This window comes from Eurosta solidaginis, chromosome 4 (genome assembly GCF_040869045.1).
Source record: "Eurosta solidaginis isolate ZX-2024a chromosome 4, ASM4086904v1, whole genome shotgun sequence".
NCBI classification, from domain to species: domain Eukaryota; kingdom Metazoa; phylum Arthropoda; class Insecta; order Diptera; family Tephritidae; genus Eurosta; species Eurosta solidaginis.
Window position 1 is genome coordinate 239,159,750 of NC_090322.1, and position 13,065 is coordinate 239,172,814.

At 35.6% G+C, this 13,065-nt stretch overlaps 1 protein-coding gene across 1 annotated transcript in view; it reads left to right on the forward strand.

Moving 5' to 3' along the window:
* Nucleotides 1–13,065, forward strand: part of LOC137251122 (NIF3-like protein 1) — a 72,000-nt gene that overhangs the window by 17,137 nt on the left and 41,798 nt on the right. The window lies entirely within an intron of this gene.

Here is a 13,065-nt window from a genome sequence, read left to right on the forward strand (position 1 = left end):
TCTTTAGGTCGTAAATTGACGAAAAAAAAATATATGGCATGAAAAAGTTTGCTTTCCTATTTAGGAAACTGCTTTAACGAATTTTTAAAAAATCTGCTGTTTTAATTTTTACTTGAAAATGAAACAATTCAAATAAATATTTTTATTAAGTTTTAATATCGAAATAACTTACAAAATAGTGGATAATGATTTAAAAGTATACACTTTTACTTTTTCTTTTATGTTCATAGGTATTGTCCTCAATAGACCCCAAATATAGTCTCCCATCATGTTTTCATTATATTGGCCTTGATAACGTTGTTCGAAGAAGAGCCTAAAAGCTCTGCTTTACTTTTTGGTAAATTTAAATCTCTAATCAATTCATTAAAATCTTCAGTAGTGATGAAAGGAGGTTTTGGTTGCTCTGGTGTCGGTAAAAACTAAGAACTAAGAGATGAGTCACTTTTCTGCGATAATGTTTTCGGTGGCGCTGGTACTGGTCGTGTCAGATCGTGTGCGACTGGATCAGAAGAAGATTCAAGATCAGGATATTCGAAAGGTTTAGCATTTTTACCTCTACGTCTATTACTCGGATTCACAATGCAAAAGTAGCAGTGTTTAACGTGGTATTTTGGTTCTCTATTAATAATCATATATAAGACCAACTGAACCTTAATAAGGTTATGCCACGCCTCGCATTTTTAGAAATTTCACGCGCCCATCGCTTTTATTTAATTGTCTGATCAACGCCCTAGATTGATGAGGAGTGTGATGACTAGTACCTAGGACCCACTTAATTATTTTCTAGCTTTTAGTATTATTATTACTTAATGTAAGTATTGTTTTCAATAAAACCGTTTCACTTAAACATTTTTTTAAATTATTTTATTTTCCAGTTTTTAGTCTTTATTTAATGGCCTATTATTTCTCGTTCTATTTAGTTCATTTAGTGACTCATTATTACAAGGACTCTTTCCTGACAATTTGTTACAATCTAAGTCCTCAATACATAATCCTTCCAAAGACTTTACTCGACTCTGGGCCACGTATGCTTGTCCCTCCTCGAACTCCAAAATATTTTGATGTCACTTCTACCGGACTGTATGGAATATTTGTTCCAAATGTGAGCAAAATCGGACCACAAATACGAGTTTTTTAATACCTCGATCCCTGCCAAACCTAGCGAGATTTTTTTTCATGAAGTGATTTCTATTTCTGTTCCTGTTTGTTTCTGTGTTCCAAATATGAGCCTAATCGGACCACAAATACGATTTTTTGATATATTTCGATCCGTGCGCCACCTATCGGAGTTTTTTTTATATTATCGCATTGTCATCGAGTTCTGAACTATATTCCAAGTTTCAAGCTTGTAGCTCATCAGGAAGTTATTTAAATTTTAATTACAAAATTCGTTCACAACGGCCGTGCGGCCTGTCAAGTCAAGCTAAATAAAACCGTTTAAAAATGGTGTGTATCCACTATTCATCGCAACCGATTCAGCTATATGTTATACACTAAGGCCACCAGAGGTTTGTGTCTCCGATTTTAGGTACACCCTGTTCTGTAACTTGTTATTTAACCACTGCCGCTAGATGGGTCTCCTAAGCATTATCTAAGCGTGGATAAGCGTTTTTTTTTACGTAAACGTATACGCGTGTAAAAAAACACGGCTATACATACTATGAATTCTACTAAAATCAGATTTTACTATACGTTTAGAAATAACATTACTATATATGCCGCTACCAAAATTTTTTAGACAAAATATTTACGGTAAGTAAAAAATTTTGCAGAAAACGAATTTTTTGAGGAAATGTGGACGAAAAATTAAGTCATTAATTATTTATTATATTAATTAATTTATTACTTTTTTGATGCAAGTAAATTCTGGCAAAAAGAGCTGCCGAAAAAGTGAGGTTATGTTGTTGACATCACCTTTTTATTGCATTATGGGGTGAATTTAATTGTTCGCAATCAATTTTTCTTTTGCGACTAAAATTTAATGAAATAAATGAAATGAAATGAAATCACTCCCCACTAGTCATCGAAAGTGCCAAACTATGTTTACTGGGATGTCGTATCTCTTACAGATATTGAATGAAAAGCTCTTTGGATTAGTTTTAAACACGTTAAAGCTCAATTTACGTATTCAAATCATATTTTCACCATTACTATGTAACAGGTTAAAAAAATAAAAAATAGTAAATGTAAGGCGCGATAACCTCCGAAGAGATCTAAGGCCGAGCTTCTCTTCCAATTTGCGTCGTGCTCCTCTTGATTTTCCCTACATATTGGCCTGACGGGACCTACATGTTTTATGCCGACTCCGAACGGCATCTGCAAGGCAGATGAGTTTTCACTGAGAGCTTTCCATGGCAGAAATACACCCGGAGCGCTTGCCAAACACTGCCGAGGGGCGGCCCCGTTTAGAAAAATTTTCTTCTAATTTAAAAACTTTATTTCCAAAATTTTGATGTTGCTTTGCCCGGGGTGCGAGCCCAGGGCATACGGTGTGGTAGGCGGAGCACGCTACCATCACACCACGGTGGCCGCCAACAACAGGTTACATATGCAAATATGCACGCAATGTGTAGTGATGATCACTCAGCGTGGTTTTTGAAACATATCCGTTTTTTGTACCCGGTTAAAAGTTTGAGCCTAAATATTGTGACGAATATTAGCATCACCAAGTGATACTAACATCACTAAGCGACTGTTAAATGAAGGCACAGCAACAATAAAGCAAGCTGCCACTCTTGTGTACATAAACAAATCAACCATCATTTACGCACATATGTACATACAAGGCGACGGAGAGATACTCACTAGAGGATGTAGTCAGCGGCCGAAGTAGTGCTCACACATACACACGCATGTGACTATGAGAAACGCATAAACTACAAATATACATGTATATCGCTGGTAACCAATCAAGAGATTCTAGAAGGGAAACGTCTAACCTTTTGTAGAAATATGCGAATGAAGCAACTGAGAGTATAAAAGCAGCGCAAGCTGAGTAGTCAGTAATCAGTTTGATTTAATCAGCTATCAGTTGCGAAGTGAAGTATAATTGTGAAGTATAATTGTACTAGTCCCAAAGTAGTCAAATAAATACCATTTTACAATACAGAATATTGGAGTGATTTATTCAACAGTTTAGCGATTCGAACGTTAGCAGAAGGTTTCAAATATGCGGAATTTTCCCAAAATTCGTTACAATATGAAACTTTTTTGTACTACATTTATGACCAAACCCAATTTGGTTTCAAATATACTTATATTATACCGGCTATCCTAAATTTGAGTGCACAAAACTCGGTTTCAATTTGAAACTAGAGAAGTATACACTTGTACTTATAAAAAAGGAAAAGCTTGTCGGGCGGTGGCCTGGTTTCGAACCGAGGTGCTACGGATTCTATCACATCTGTATAACGAAAATATCATGATACTTCATATAATCATAATAGTTACTTCACATAACACACGTTTTGAAAAAAAACCTAGCACTTTTGACACATGAGATTTTTTATTTTTAAATTATCGGCAGCAAGTTTAAACTCTTGGGTTTTGTTTTAAAACCAGACGTTTGTACAATTTTCTAATTTAAGATCTTTGTTTTTTTTTGTTTTTGTTTAAGCCGAAGCTTTTTTTAAGATTTCTGACTAATTGTTCAGATAAGTTTCATATTAAAATTGAATAAAATAATAAAACATAGTAATCAATTAAGAAGCTTCTAATTAAGTATACAAGTTTCGAAAATTCTTTAACCGATGAATGGTTTAAAATTAACGTAGTTAGTGTTGGTAGATTTTTCATGGTAGAAGGGAAGTTTCCACTACTTTTAAAACATCATCATCATAAATTAAATTGGCGATTAAGCACCTATCTAATTTTGGTCACAGCTTAAAGGTGACTCAAACTATTCCTTATTCGATAACCAACGCAGTAACTTTGGGCATCAAGCATTCCTCTACCGGTCTCACCCAACTCAGTGGAGATCTCTCCCTTACTCCGCTTCCGAACGCGGGTGTCGATACGAATAATTTCTGAGTCAAATCGTTTCGTTCATTGACATAACATCGTCCAACCAACGAAGCTTTTGGGTTCTTATTCGTTGCTTTATGTATATCTTTGTGTAAAACTGGTACTGCCGATAGTTAAACCACCGATACACGCCATTGACATCACGGACAGGATAATAATCTTACATCTTTTGGAGAACTTTTCCTTCAAAATCTTCACTCAACACCGACCATGATTCCGAGCCTCACATCGTAACAAGTATAATGAGATACTTATACAACGAGATTTTTATTCATCGAGAGAGGACTTTACTTTTCAGTTGCCTACTCAGTCCAGAAGAGTACTTGTTGGGAGAGTGATTCTCCGTTTGATGTTTACGCGGATTGTTTTCGCTATTTTAATAATACATTAATTAATGCGCACAGTAAAGCATACGAATATGGCATTTTAAATTTTCCATGTTCGTGGAATTCTATGTACGAGTATGATATATTTATACTCAGCTGAGCAGAGCTCACAGAGTATATTAATTTTGTTCGCATAACTGTAATCCGTAACGGCATAAACTAATCGAGCTAGATATAGACTTCTATATATCAAAATGATCTGGGCGAAAAAAGAAATTCATTTAGCCATGTCCGTCCGTCCGTCCTCCGTCTGTCCGTTAACACAATAACTTGAGTAAATATGTTGAGGTATCTTGATGAAATTTGGTATGTAGGTTCCTCATCCCAGATCGCTATTTAAAATGAACGAAATCGGACCCTAACCACGCCCACTTTTTCGATATCGAAAATTTCGAAAAACCGAAAAAGTGCAATAATTCATTACCAAAGACGGCTAGAGCGATGAAACTTGGTAGGTGGAATGACCTTATGACGCAGAATAGAAAATTAGTAAAATGTTGGACAATGGGCGTGGCACCGCCCACTAATTTCAAAGTTTTGCAAGCTGTAATTTGGCAGTCGTTGAAGATATCATGATGAAATTTGGCCGGAACGTTACTCCTATTACTATTTATTTATTTATTTAGAGTTTGTACATGAAGGACTTAGTCTTTTAGGCAGTGAGTTAAGAAATTATACGAAAAAGTTACAAAAAGAAATTTACTTATTCATCTAAAGATATAACATAACATATATAAATACAGAAAAGTTAAATACATACAAATTTTCAATAGTATATATTATCATACATTCACTTAAAACTTTAAAGATTTAGAGTAACTTAAGAGTTAAGAAAATAAAATGCTGCTAGTTTGAAACATCCTGCTTTTTTAATAGTTTTTGTTTTGGAGGGAAGTGAGTTCCATAGACAGATTGTACTGACAAAGAACAGTCTTGAGGATGTTGTGTATTTAAACTTAGGGACGAATAGATTTAGGGTCCGAGTGGACTGACACAAATTTAGTTTTTCAAATAAGTAAGGGGGTTTTTTGGAATGAAGTAGCTTATGCAAAAAGCATAGATTTCTAAGTTTTAAGAAGTTATTAACATTACTACCGAGAATTTGTACGGCATATGAACAGATATGATCAAATTTCTTTTTAGAAATAACGAAACGGGCAGCATTGTTTAAGGCAAGCTGCAATATATTATGTGAAGACGAATCAAGATTACCGTATATAAGTTCCCCATACGAAATTTGAGGAATTATAAGATACTTGACCAGCTTCATTTTTATTTCACGTGGTAGTAAATAGGCAGTTCTGTACAAATTTCGAAGGGTATTATATATTTTGCCGACCATAGGGTTAACATGGTCAATACAAGTTAATTTAGAGTTAATTCTGAAGCCTAAATTGGTGACCACGTCTTGGATTAATATTTTGTCTTCATTAAGTATAACTTCAGGAAGGCTGTTCAAGTCACATGATGCGCTTGATATTGCTAGCGCCTTAGATTTCGTTGCATTCAGATATAACTTTTTCTGTGAGCCCAATGTCCTATGCGTGATAAGTCTTCATTCAGCCTGACGAACAAGTCTTCGGTAAGCCCAATAGGGCGGGACAAGTATATTTGTGTGTCGTCCGCGTAAAGTTGTATTTTGGCATTTTGGCAACAAGGAACTATGTCGTTAATAAAAAGTGTAAACAATATTGGACCCAAAATAGATCCTTGTGGGACACCAGATGTTATAAGCTTTAAGTTTGAGACATTATCACCGCAGTGAACTTGCTGAAATCGAGCTGTGAGGTAGTTTTGGATTAGCTTTATAGCATAAGAGCTGAAGTTATTTTATTTCCAGCTTATGAAGAAGTATTCTGAAGTCAACTGTGTCAAAAGCTCGTGAGAAATATAAAAGTACAAGTACTGTAAGTTCATTACGGTCATAGGCAGGGCGTATGTCTTCAAGAATCTTAAGCATGGCAGTAGCGCAACTATGTCCTCTCCTGAATTCCGACTGGTCCTCAGATAGTAAGTTATTATTATATACTAGAAGACTCGGCAGACGTTGTTCTGCCCTAAATTTGGTCTACCTGCCTACATTTTAATAAGCTTTTTCCGTCTAACTCTGCCCTCGCCCCTCTAACACATTTTCCTAATCTTTGTATTCACTCCTCCCTCCATATTTTTCGCTTTATCTATCTCCATCTTCGTCTCATTCTATCTCTTTCTCAGTCTCCTCTCTTTTCTCTTCTCTCAAGTTTTACTCATTCTTCTTCATATCTTATCGCCAGTCCCAGAGGGTGGTATGTATTTTGTTCCAGTCCCTTTCCGAGTCTCAGCCCCAGTCTCAGTCCCAGTCCGTCTCTGGTTTACACCCGGAAAAAAGCATCGTAAATACTAATATAGGCAAATTTATATACCAAATTTCAGGAAAATTGAATTGGACGTATGTAAATAGGTATGTGGGTATTATTAATTCATGTCTTTATTTCGGCTTCGCATGCATGCCAGGTTGATGCGACTAAATCGAATATCACAATGAAAATTACTTTAGCAACAGCTTTCATTTGATATCCATAATACACACACATTTTAGGGGTATCCGGGTCCATGTTTTGGCCTATATCTCGAGACCCTAGTCACCAATAGGCATGAAAACTACCCTGTACTAAAGCACTCATCAACAGCTTTCATTTGATACCCATAATGTAAAACACTATTTAGGCGTTCACGGGCCTACGTTTTGGCCTATATCTCGAGACCCTAGTCACCCAGGGGTATGAAAATTACTCCCTACTAAAGCACTCATCAACAGCTTTCATTTGATATCCATATCCTATAAAAAACATTTTAGGGGTACCCGGGCCCACGTTTTGTCCTATATCTCGAGACCCTAGTCACCCAGGGGTATGAAAATTACCCTCTACTAAAGCACCCATCAACAGCCTTCATTTGATATCCATATCATATAAACACATTCTAGGGGTACCGGGGTCCACGTTTTGGCCTGTATCTTGAGACCCTAGTCACCCAGGGGTATGGAAATTACCCTCTACTAAAGCTCTCATCAACAGCTTTCATTTGTTATCCATATTCTATAAACACATTCCAGGGGTACCCGTGTCCACGTTTTGGCCTATATCTCGAGACCCTAGTCACCCAGGGGTATGAAAATTATCCTCTACTAAAGCACTCATCAACAGCTTTCATTTGATGTCCATATTCTATAAACACATTCTAGGGGTACCCGGGTCCATGTTTGGCCTATATCTCGAATCCCTGTGCTTCGATCCTGAATTTGCTTTGCTACAAACCTCACGGAGCCCGAGACCTTTCCAACGAATGCAAAACCGTGGAAATCGGTTCGTGCGTTCTGGAGTTATAGTGTCAGGAAGGAAAACCCGTCTTATTTTTATGAGTAATTTTTCAAATTTTGAATTTTTTCTAAAAAAAAATCATAACTCAAGAATGGCTAAACCGATTTGGGGTTTCAAAATCAAGTAACCATCATCTCTCCTTCCTGTATCTTTCCTAAAAATTTCATGGCAATCTTTCTATCCGTTCTCGAGTTATGGAGTGACAATCAAAATGTACACTTCTTTTTATATATATAGATATAATCAATTATCTGCTTAGCTAATAGCTTCTCATAAACCTTAGACAAGGCTGGCAACAGGCTAATTGGTCTAAACTCTTTGGAATAACATGGAGACTTAACTTTAGGAATGGGATAACATTATCTATTTTCCATTGACTTGGAAACCCACCAGACATAATTGAAAAGTTAAATATATGTGTTAGTGAAGCTGTAACAAATGGAAGTATAAGTTTAATAAATCGTATACTGATGCCATCGACTCCAACGGCACTAGTCTTAACGTCAAATATAGCATCCAAGACATCAGTTTCAGTTACAACTGAGAAGTTAAAAATATCAATATCAATATTCGGTCTTCTGCCTATACTACCCATCTTACTATGTTCATAACTGGTGTTATGATCATCATTATGATTTACACTGTTATCGCTTATATTACCATTCAAGAAGTGCGAGTTCATGACATTAGGGTCAAATTTTCATTGAATATTATCATTTTTGGATACTCAAAATGTGCGAAGATTATTCGATAGCATTTTTGGAGGCAAATTTGTATTAAATTTATTACTCAATTATGCCACCTTAGCATACCGGATACATAAGGTAGCTTGATTGCGCAAAAGACGATAGGCTTCCCACTTGTTTTCATATGGAAATTGCTTCCATTCTCTGTAAGCTTTCTCACGTTTTCTTAAAAGTTTCAAAATTTCATTTGAAAACCATGGTTTTTTATGACCTTGGATTTTAACGGTTTTTAGAGGAACATATCTATTAAAAAGGTGATTGACAAGGCTATTAAAATATTCCAACCTTTCGTCTAACTTAGAGAAGGAAAAACACCCATTTCAGTCAAGAAAAGCAGCCTCATTACTTAGTTCATCTAGGTTTACAGCATTATAGTTCCTATAGGTCAATTCAAAGTTGGGCTCTTTTGCGTTGAATTTCAGATTATACTATAAAAATAACATTTCGTGGTCAGAAATAACATCCATGGGGAATTGGTCAATATGAACTATTGGCATCGTTAACACATGTTAAATCTAGTAAACTTGCCTTGCTATTTGGAGAAAAACGGGTCGCGAATGTGTTCACAATGCACAGATCATTTGCCTGAAAGTTACTTAAAAGGTTTTTACTGCGGGAATCATTATTACGGTCTTGTTTTTGTTGTTGTTTTTGATGCCATATTTATATGCAAATGTTTATATGCTGATATGTCAACAAATTAGCAAAATATTTTATACACAATATTTTTGCAAAGGGTAAACTGATTTTGTAACCGAATGGCGCACAAAGAAATTTCCCGTGTTTAATTATTACTGTGACGTGTAACTATTTATAATTAAATTTTATTGCAGCGAAAATGAAACGCGTCTACTCTCTTCGCATTATTCTTTCTATATGTGTGCTAAATAAAAATTAACAAAATCGGAGTACGAACACGCCCACTTAAAAAAAATTTTTTAGTAAAATTTTAACAAAAAATCTAATATTTTTATATAAGTAAATTATGTCAACATTCAACTCCAGTAATGATATGGTGCAACAAAATACAAAAATAAAAGAATAGGCGTGGCTCCGCCCTTTTTCATTTAATTTGTCTAAAATACTTTTAATGGCATAAGTCGAACAAAAATTTACCAATCCTTGTGAAATTTGGTAAGGCATAGATTTTATGGTGATAACTGTTTTCTGTGCAAATGGGCGAAATCGGTTGAAGCCACGCCCAGTTTTTATACACAGTCGACCGTCTGTCCTTCCGCTCGGCCGTTAACACGATAACTTGAGCAAAAATCGATATATCTTTACTAAACTTAGTTCACGTACAAATCTGAACTCACCTTATCTTGGTATAAAAAATTGCTGAAATCCGAATATGACCACGCCCACTTTTTCCACATCGAAAATTACGAAAAATTAAAAAAAAAAATGGCATAATTCTATAACAAATATGAAAAAACGGATGAAACATGGTAATTGGATTAGTTTATTGACGCAAAACATTACATTGGAAAAAACTTTGTAAAATGGGTGTCACACCTACCATATTAAGTAGAAGAAAATGAAAAAGTTCTGCAGGGCGAAATCAAAAGCCCTTGGAATCTTGGCAGGAACAGTATCGTGGTATTACATATACATATAAATAAATTATCGGTACCCGCCAGATGATGTTCTGGGTCACCCTGGTCCACATTTTGATCGATATCTCGAAAACGCCTTCACATATACAACTAAGGGTCACTCCCTTTTAAAACCCTCACTACTACCTTTAATTTGATACCCATATCGTACAAACATGTTATAGAGTCACCTCTGGTCCACCTTTATGGCGATATCTCGAAAAGGCGTCCACCTATAGAACTAAGGTCCACTCCCTTTTAAAATACTCATTAAAACCATTCATTTGATACCCATATCGTACAAACACATTCTAGAGTCGCCCCTGGCCCACCTTTATGGCGATATCTCGAAAAGTCGTCCACCTATAGAACTAAGAATCACTCCCTTTTAAAATACTCATTACCACCTTTCATTGGATACCCATATCGTACAAACACATTCTAAAGTCTCCCCTGGTCCACCTTTATTACGATATCTCGAAAAGGCGTCCACCTATAGAACTAAGGCCCACTCCCTTTTAAAATACTTATTAACAGCTTTCATTTCATACCCATATCGTACAAACACATTCTAGAGTCACCCCGGGTCCACCTTAATGGCGACATCCCGAAATGGCGTACACCTATAGAACTATGGCCCACTCCCTTTTAAAATACTCTTTAATAGCTTCCATTTGATATCCATATCATACAAACACATTCCAGGGTTACCCTAGGTTCATTTTCCTACATGGTGATTTTCCCTTATTTTGTCTCCAAAGCTCTCAGCAGAGTATGTAATGTTCGGTTACACCCGAACTTAGCCTTCCTTGTTTGTTTTAGTATAGTAGCAGCGGTAGCTTACTGCTGTGAGCACATGCAAGTGTTTAAAACCTGGGTCGATTCCTGAATCATTATTAACCCAGCAAACATAGTCTCTAACGAGAGAGAAATTTTATGTGGCACGTTAGATAAAACAGTGTAATCTGGACTCGAGAAAATGGTTCGAAAAGTACACTAGTAATCAAGTGGAGTATGATTATCGAACTTTCGCAGTTCGAATTAGGATCCTATTAGAGAAATACATTAGATTTCGATTAGAGAACTGTAAATTTTCTCTATTTGATATCTAGGTGCCATTTTGTTTGAGAACGCTATGTTTCTACAGCGTTTCTCTAATCGCCCTCTAACATTAGAAGTACGAGAACAGGGGTAGTTATCTCATCTTTATCTAACTTCCACCGATTGTATATTTTCCGAAAAGCTCGGCCTAAAAGAATCGTCATATGATTATTATGTTATTGTAATTAACAATTAGCATTTTTCATGTAAACATTTTTCAAACGCGCCCACTTTTAACACATTTATCAATAGTATTAACAGTTTAAAGTTAGTATTATAGAGGCACTTATACATACACTTGTGTGCAAAAAAACAGCAGCAAGAATCAAAAATCATTCACATCATGACATTTAGTAAAGGGGAAATGCATGTGCATATCAACTTATATGGAGCTAGGTGGCACCTTTGACCATGCGTAACGAATTGAGAGACATCGATCAAATTTTAAAGGAGATGCAATTGCATCGTATATTCTTGGAGAATTTTGGGACTGTTTCGAGAACATTTCTGAATGACTTCAGAAATGTTTTAGGATTATTTTAAGGATAATTTCGTGACCAATTTTGAACCATTTCAGGATCACTTCGAGATTATTTTAGGTAAAATTTCGGAACAGCAGGATCCCTGCTGGATTATTTCCACAATCATATCGAGCCTTTTTGGAGACGAGTTCGAAACATGTTCAGGATCATTAAGCTATTTTTTTAGGTATCGCTTCGGGAAAACTTCAGAACTATAATGATAATTTTTCGAAATAAAGTGTGGCATGGGCCTGACTAGGTTTTTTCTTTCAGAATCACCAAATAAATGTTTCGTAGAAAAAATGGTTCTATATTGATCCGATTGATTCCAAAAACAATCCGAAATGGCCCTAAAACTGTTACAAAATACCTAAATAATTCAAGTTGTTCGAATTGGATCTTGAAATAGTAGTCCATAGTAATGGTTCCAAATTAGTTTTGAAATGAAGGATTTTAGGGAAGCAAATAAAAAACAAATAACTGCTATTTTTATGCATACTGGTGTATCTCGCCCAAATACATAGCTTTATTTTCATCGGGGAATAATAATTATTTTCACTTGAAAATGCACTTTATGCTAATGTGGTATAAATCTATTGTTTAGTATGCAATTAATATTAAATAAGGGATCAGTTTTAATGGATGGGGGCAGCATTGTCTAGATTAATTTAAATTTAGTCACATCATTTCTGGCCTTAGACCCACTTGCAGAACGGCAAGTTGTTCTTAAACTCAGAGCAAATAATTTTTTTACTTTTGAGACAAGTTAAAATCAGGGTCAAAATGATTTTTGTTTTTTTTTGTGCTTGGACCCTAATCTAATAACCCTGATTACCTTTCTTGTCATGCTCTAGTTGTGGTCCGTACTTCAAGATTTGGGCAGAAGAGATATATTCCTCAAATATTTTTCTAATCAATATCTTCAATGTTGTTTGCGGTCCACCTGCATCGCTACATATGCATCTACATATATCTACCTAGTGGAGAATAACTTGATTTCCTTTTTTGTTTATGATTGGTGTCAGTGATCGAAAAGTGATTGGTGCGTGTTTTGGTCTTGTCCAAAATTCTCTAGACGATTCAACGCTAATAAAAAAGAACAATGCGACTGTGGTGCCTATTGTCTGTTAAAGGCCAAGAAATCGGTATTGAAAACAGTTGATCTGTGTCAATCGGTAGCAAGTTACTATTGTGAAATATCTAGAAAAATCTTTCATTCCAAAGTACTTTTACGTATATCAAGAATTCTCGATTATTCTGCGCCTTCTGCTATCGTTCGAATCACTTAACTGTTGTATAAATACACTCAAATACTCTGTATATAAAATGCTCTT